Source organism: Crocodylus porosus, unplaced genomic scaffold (genome assembly GCF_001723895.1).
Source record: "Crocodylus porosus isolate Cpor-Errol unplaced genomic scaffold, CroPor_comp1, whole genome shotgun sequence".
Lineage (NCBI taxonomy): Eukaryota > Metazoa > Chordata > Crocodylia > Crocodylidae > Crocodylus > Crocodylus porosus.
In genome coordinates, this window is record NW_017728907.1 from 33,468,654 (window position 1) to 33,476,405 (window position 7,752).

The 7,752-nt window shown below is 42.1% G+C and overlaps 1 long non-coding RNA gene across 1 annotated transcript; it reads left to right on the forward strand.

The window, feature by feature from the left end:
- Window positions 1–798: 798 nt before the first annotated feature.
- Window positions 799–6,690, forward strand: LOC109307285. Its single transcript, XR_002100223.1, has 3 exons — window positions 799–2,199; window positions 3,659–3,662; window positions 6,679–6,690. It is a non-coding gene; the product is annotated as an uncharacterized LOC109307285 (long non-coding RNA).
- Window positions 6,691–7,752: the final 1,062 nt, after the last annotated feature.

Consider the following 7,752-nt stretch of genomic DNA (forward strand, 5'->3'; position numbering starts at 1 on the left):
TTACTGATTTATTGGTGATCTCTAGCGCTTGATAATTGCAACTACAGATTGTAGTCATATGACAGTTAGCTTCTCACTGAAAGGCATATTATTTTCAAATGGTATCTTCAATTCTGTTGAACCATTTAGATCTCTCAGCAGGTACAATCCTACCTTCCGTAGTTAGCACAGATTGCATAAGGTGGTTATTTCATGTGCTTTGAATATTTATTGTCATCTGTAGGGCAGTCTAGGAAATTGCCATGGTATAATTTAAATGGCTTGGAAAGCTGTTTATTTGTGATTATTCCGGGAGAAGGATGATGCACAAGAGCCTTAAAGCCACCTTATAGTCTCTGCTACTGGACTGTAAATTCAGAGACCAAGCAAAGGCTCACCTGTAGAGAACAAATTACATTATTGGAAGTGATCAGTTCTGCAGCTAAATTTTAGAACATTTAATATTCATCCAACTTTTCTCAAAAGGATTTTCTATAAAGAATTGGAGGAAGGGCAGAGCTCTTTCAAAACTAAAAGAGACAAAATACTTCTGCCTATAATTGTAATTTAACCTCGACATGACAAAAAACATCAGAGCAATTCTGAAGTTTATTTGAAATACACAAATATAAGTATAATGGTTCTAAACTTATTCTGGTGTCTCATACACTTCTTTTTCATGCTTTAGGATTCTCAAATTCAAATCCAAGGCCTGCATCCTGCAAATACCCAACTTCAACAAGCATGTTAAAGTGCAGCACCTGGCAGTGTTTCAGGATTGGTCCTAGATTGTTTTTCTAAACACTGGTCGAGTGTTCATTCTAAATCCAGGTGTAAGATTCATATCTAAGATCTCTACAGACATGAGTGTTTCATGATCCCCTCAACCAGTGACATGAAGCCACCTATTCATTAGTAAATAGCAACTCTTTTAGCAGCTCATAGCAACACTGTAACATTAACTTGACTGTAAACAAACTGAAATTATAATGTTGTAGGCAGAAAGTATTTATTAAAATTGGTATTTATAAAGGTCATGTAAGATCATAAATCATCACAACCCATTTTAACAATTACACAAAAAAAAGAGACCAGAATATAGCATATCCATCTTAATATTTGGCTGCAGTGTTTAATACTGATTCAAAGGCAAGTGTGACAACAAAAATTACCAACTCTCTGCCAGCGTGACTCCAGATTTTCCTCGAAGGATTCTCATTCATGTACTGAAGCAGATTCAACTCTACCCTATACGCTCAGTATCTGAGGTGGCATAGCTGGAAAGAGGAAAACAAACCACCAAATGTGTGTTGAATATAGTTGAATATATATCTGCATTGATAAATGTTTATAGACTTCCTGATTTCTGTAAATCCATGTTAAAGGAGGCAGTTTCAATATTCATTTAATCTGTATAATAATTCAGTAATTCTTGAATTCTCTATATTTAGTAATAATAATAGCTCCTTATTTTCCTGAAGATTCAGACCTTTTAATATGTTTAAATACTAGAGTATTTTTTAAATACCAACCAGATTTAAAAAAAAATTACTTGTCAAATAGTATTGTTCTGGTATCCACCCAACCATCATTTCCCTTTATGGAAACTGGTGACAGTTTATCATGGGTTGTTTGTTACTATGTATAGTTTATTTTTCTTCAACTGCTGACAAATTAGAGTAGGTTTTAAAGAAGGAAATTTGCCTGATTTCATTTTAAGGCTGAATTCTACTTATTAAAATAGTTATAATTTCTTGCTGATTCTATCCACTTCTGCCAATGCTGCTCAGTTTACAAGAGTACCTAAAAATATGGTGTTGGCAGAATAATAATTTGTATGATTCATTTGGAGAAGCAAAAAAAACCCTCTGGCACTCTCCACAGCCATATTTTCTGAAGACAAAAGAACTGGCTTTGAATTAAACATGTAGTTTCCAGGTACATCTTTCTCTGTAAAAAATGCCACTGATCCAAATGATATGGCAAACTAGTTTCTCTACTATATGAAAGGCAGGGTAGAGGTGCATCTTACAGAATTACTGAACCAGAGAAGCACACCTCTATCCTGCCCTCTGCCTAACTTCGGACTAACACATCTAACTACCTCTCTCTACTATATGAAAGGTATTTTTACTTGGAGATGATTAGGAAACCCTCTCAAAGGCCACATGCATGAATATTTAATGCACTGACTTGCTTTCTTTACAAGGTATTAAAAAAGTATCCCCATCATTGGGCATGCCTCAAGCTGTTATGTATAAACCTTTACAGAACCTCTATGTGGTACAACCAATAATCCCTATTTTGCAGATGAGGAGGAAATCTGGAGAACTGAACCCCTGTATCCAAAGTTCCAGGTTAGCATCTTAGACCAGGGGTGGGCTGGATCCAGCCTGCCAAGTCCAGCCTGACAGGTCCCTCGGCCCCACCTGGCCCAGATGTGGGGGGGCAGCTCAGGTTGTGGTATATGTGACCAGTCTTGCCATCCCCAGACGCATGGTGTGGTGGGGACATCACAGCTATCAGATTCAGCTTCCCAGGAACCCACACACGGGCAGCAACTTCTGGCTGCCACTGCCAGTGCTGCAGCCAGACCCAGCCCTGCTGCCTGGGCACCCCAGCCTGTCCCCCCTGCACCCACTGTCAGGGGCACCAGACAGTGAGTGGGGAAGGCAGTTTCAATGGAGAACAGCCCAGGAATCTCACAGGCAACGCAAGCTCAGCTGGGTGGATGGGATGGAGCCGTGGGTAGGCAGGGAGCGGTGCAGGGGAACGGGACAGGTGGACGGGGTCCAGCCCAGGGCCAGGGCCAGGGCCGGATCCTGGGACAGTGAGCAGAGGTCTGGCATCACGGGCAGACCTTTGATCCACTGCCCTGCCCGTATATCCCTGCCCATGGAACAGGACTATGTGGGGAGCATGTCTTGTCTCTGCCCTGGGCCCTGGCCCTGCGCTGTCACCACCCCATGATACTGGCCCTGCCCACCTGTCCTGTTCCTGGATGCTGCTCCCTGCCCACCCATGGCCTCATTCTATCTGCCCAGCCAAGCACACCCTGCCCGTGGGGGTCCTGGGCTGGTCTCCACGGAGACCCTGCCTGGCCACTGTATCCGGCGACAGGTATGGGGGCAGAGACCCAGGCTAGATAGGATCAATTGGCCTCTCCCTGCCCTGCCATCTGGGGCTAGGTCAGCACCCCCATGACCCTTGCCCAGCTCACCAAAACGCCTTGAGTGACCCTCCAGTCCAAATAATTGCCCACCGGTCTTAGACCATCCTTTCTCTCCAGTTACCAAGATCACCTGATGTTTGAAAGAGGTGGGAGTATTCCCACTGCATTTCAAGGCAGAAAAAATTAACTCTCAATCTCTTCCTCAGTCTTTCCTTGGCTACAGAGATCTCTACTACTACTTCTCCAACTTTCTGGGTTCTTGGAGGAAAAAAAGCTACATTTCCTGTTTTCTTTTCTCTGGCCAGGATATAGTTTATGAGGCAGGATGTTCATATATAAACATATAGTTCATATATAAACTCCTTCATCCTACCACACAAACATAATAACAATTCCTTTATTATATACTGTATATGGAGAAGGCATTACCACCAGCAATTAGATGGACACAGGGGGAACAGTGCTACTTGTCTAAGCCAGGAAGAGGGAGGTCCCCTCTGCTTTAAGAAAAGTATGAAAAGCTGTTTCCCCTTTCTTTCTATGTCCCCTTATTTTAACCAGGAACATCATTCATCATTCACAACTTGTGTCCTTCAGGGCAGCTAGCCCAATAGCAGAGGGAATTCAAGGCCAATCCATAGCATGTGGAAATACTGTAGCTGGCAATGCAAACAGCTTTCTAGTCCACAAAAACTCACAGGTGATCTGCAGAAGAAAAGCTTAAATGATAATCTTGAGATGTTTCCTTTTGACCAAGGTCTTACAGCATGCTAAACTAAATTAACTCAAGGCAGGTGGCTATAAGCCCTGAATACAGGTATTAATTACAGAATTAGGAGGGAACACCCTCAAGCTGTTATGACCCTAAAGTACTTATTTCAACTCTTTCTGCCTTCATCTGCTATTTGAATTCTGTAAATCCCTGGTTTGACTGACTGTAGCTCTGAATTCTTGTCAGATACGATTACAATAACCTTGATTTTGGCACCTCACTTTCTGAAATCCCTGCTATTGTGCCTGCTCCTAGTCTTCTCAAGTCTTAGACTTCCCTACCCATGTCTTCCTGTAATTTGGTGGGTGATAATGAAAGTGGCTATCCACATTACTCACCACATTTGCTCTGGGCATTTAGATGAAAAGTTCTACAGCCAATAAATCAATCATAGCACATCAGTGACCATGTAAATCCCTGTCCTTCGATTAATAGCTTTCTACCAAAGTAGGTAGATTTGCATATTATAGCAATATTGAGAAATAACCAGACTGTCATGGTGCAAATTCAAACAGCAGGGAAATGGATAACTAAAGTGTGTGCAGCTCTGAATCAATACGTGAACGATATCTCTTAACGTGAATAAATACTGTGTGCATTACACAGAGTAAGATAACACAAATATCTACATTAACAAGGAACACTTGTATATGTAAATGAAAGTCTTCTGATATAGTCATAACAGCTACAACTAAAATGCAGTAAAAGGCAATACAATTAAAAGGATCCAGTAATACCAGAAAGACTCTTTCCCTTCCATTTCTTGCTCAGCAGCAAAATCACAGAATGAGAAGCATCTTTAACATCTGTTAGAATAAGAATGAATTATGTTTTAAATTTTTTATTTACAGTTTTTAAAAATATGTTAATTACTAACTTGAAACAGTAGTTGCAGAAGTACCAAGTCATATACAGTCAAATACTGTATGTCATATACAGTGTCTTGTTATTTCAGCAGGGTGATATACAGAATTTGATGGGAGATTACACTATATAATTGCAAAAAAATCTCAGTTTAAAATCTCTCTGATCAATTTTTTAATTACTCAACATGACAAGTATTCTAGCCCTGTGTTTAATCTGTTTAGTGGGAGGGTTGTTTTTTTTTAATAAAATGGTGTATACATCAACATATTACACATTGAGGCTTAGTTAATAGGAGCTTCCACAGTGATTGCTGCATAATGCATTTCTGAAGTTGAGACAATTAATTATTTTGCTGAACTTGACAGCCACCTGCTGGTAAACAATGGAATATAAATCTATGCATATTGGAAAATGCCAGCAACAAAAAACCAAAAAAACCACCCCCCACCCTCTTATTTCTGGAGTAATTAAAAAACACAATAGTGTAACTGGGAGTGGGGAAGGAAGGGGAAGGAGGGAAGATGCATGCAACTGGAGCAGCAGCCCCACACCACCTTTCATTTATTTATTCAGTGTATTTCCTGCCCTTCCCAATGAAGGCTCAGAGCTATTGACAATCAGAACAGAAGAATAATTTATAAAACAGGAGAATGACAAGAAAAGAAAACAACTTCCAAGTGAACTGAAATATTTATGTAAATAAAAAATCCCCAAATAATATTTCAGCTAGCTGTGTTTGCTAAATACATGCTCAAATAGGAAGGTTGTGCTGTGCTGCTGAGAGCTGTCCAGCCTTGGGCTCTGGTGGGCCTCAAGAGTGCTGAGGAACAGCTACTGAGAATGACCCCTCAGACTTTTATCAAGTCAGCTTGCAGGACAGTGCTCTCTGCTGACCTTAGGGATTGTAATGGGGCATAAGGGAGGTGGTGGTCCCTACGTACACAGGGCCCAGATCATATAAGTCCTCATAGGTCAAGACCACCATCCTGTTGTGCCTGTGAAGCTATTGAGAGGCAGTGCAGACTCCGGAGCACTAGTCAGAAGGTGAGTTACTGTGTTCTGCATTAGCTGCTGCTTCAGACTGCTTTCAAGGGAAGCCCTATGTACAGTGCATTGCAGTAGTCCAACTTCACTTTGAGGTTACATGGACACAGATGATGGTGGCTTGATCCAAATCAAAAAGCAAGGGGCACAGCCTTCTTTCCAGGTGGAGTTCTCGAAAGATGCTCCTAACTAGTGCTGCCACATGAAGATCCAGGAGTACCTCGAGGTTGTGAACCTGAGTGAAAATGGGAGGGCTCAACACTATCAATGATAGGTGTCTGATTTCCCCTCTCCCCATCCCCCACCCACACCAAGTCAAACAGTCTGCCTACCACTATCACTTGTGTCTTGTCTGGATTTATTTGCAATTGGTTCACCTGCATCCAGTCCCCAACTGCAGCCAGGCACTGGGACACTGCAAGGTTAGGGTCAGATGAGAGGGGTAGATCTGGAGGTCACCTGCTTACTGATAGTATCTCACCCAGCAGCCTCATATACACATTGAAGGGGAGTTGAAGGTGGGGGCTGCAACAATAGCCACAGCTGACAACTGGCTGCACCACTGCTGCCAGCAGCAAGGCAGTCAGCACTGCCCCATGCACTGCTGCTGCCCAGGGTGCAAAGCTTCTTTGTTACACCTCTGGGAGGAAAAACGGCGAAAAAAAGAACAAACCTAATCGTGACTGAACTGCACAAATGTCAATTAGATATGAATCGGATAGTGTAAGAAGGCAGAATGTTAGGATGTCCTTTGGGTACTGGGACTGAGCCTCCCCAATCACTGTGTCATTTCAGATCTTATGATAGGTCTTTTCAACAACATTCAAAGAAACTCAGTGGCCAGCAGTTTTCCTTTGAAATCCCCCCTCCATCCCACCCTCTTTAAAAAAGAAAAAAAAACCTCAGAAGTTAGTTGCTTCCCTCTCAGAAGTTTGAAGCCCACATTACTCCATCATGCATTTGTGTTCTCACATCCCAGAAGGTAGAGTCCAGCTCTGAAAGAGATGATTTTAAAGGAAACTGCTCTGCTTTGGAGGTATTTAATAGGAAATTCAGGTAATTCACAATACAAGAGGGATACAACTAACTTCTTCCTGTTGTTATCATTGAGGAGGGATAACATGACTCAGTAAACAAATCAACCATTAGAGCTGAAATAGTTTATGATTGGGGGATGCACTGTATACAGAACCTTTGTACCTCGATGATCAAAGTGGTTATTCCTAAATGTCCTAATATCTCACCTCATTCTCTGATTCAGCCTACAAGGTGCCTGTAAGTGGACTGGGGTGCCTGCTGCCATCCAGACAGGGTTTGCCCTCTTCAGCATTCTTCAGACAGTGCAAATAGTCCATGGGCAGGCCTGTGTGCCCGACAACCCTGCAGCCCCACTGTCTGATTTGCTTCCTTGGGAGCTCAAGTTCTTTGTTCTCTCCCTCCCTGGGCTTTAACAGTGGGTTAATAGTGGTTAGTGAATCTGTTACCCCACCAAAGCTTTTGATCTTGTCAACAGAGATGGTTTGTTCCAAATCCTGAAGATTGTCTGCCTTCCTAAGCTCCTGAGCATCATCAAGTCCTTCCATGTCGGTATGTGTGGAATGGTGCAGTTTGATGGGTCACGTTGGGAAAAATTCAAAATCAAGAGTGGTGTCAAACAGGGCTGTGTTGTAGCTCTGACACTTTGGGGGATTTTCTTGACTGTCCTACTCAAATATGCACTTAGTGGCTCCTCAGAAGTATACCTTCAGACCAGATCCAATGGTCTTTAACCTTGCTCATCTCAAAGGGAAAACAAAAACTTAAGAGGTTTTCACCTGTGAAATGGCTCTTTGCCAACAATGCAGCAATTGTTAGTCATTCAAGAGCAGGACTGCAAAGTCTTATGGATGGCTTTTCTCATGCTTGCGATTATTTTAGT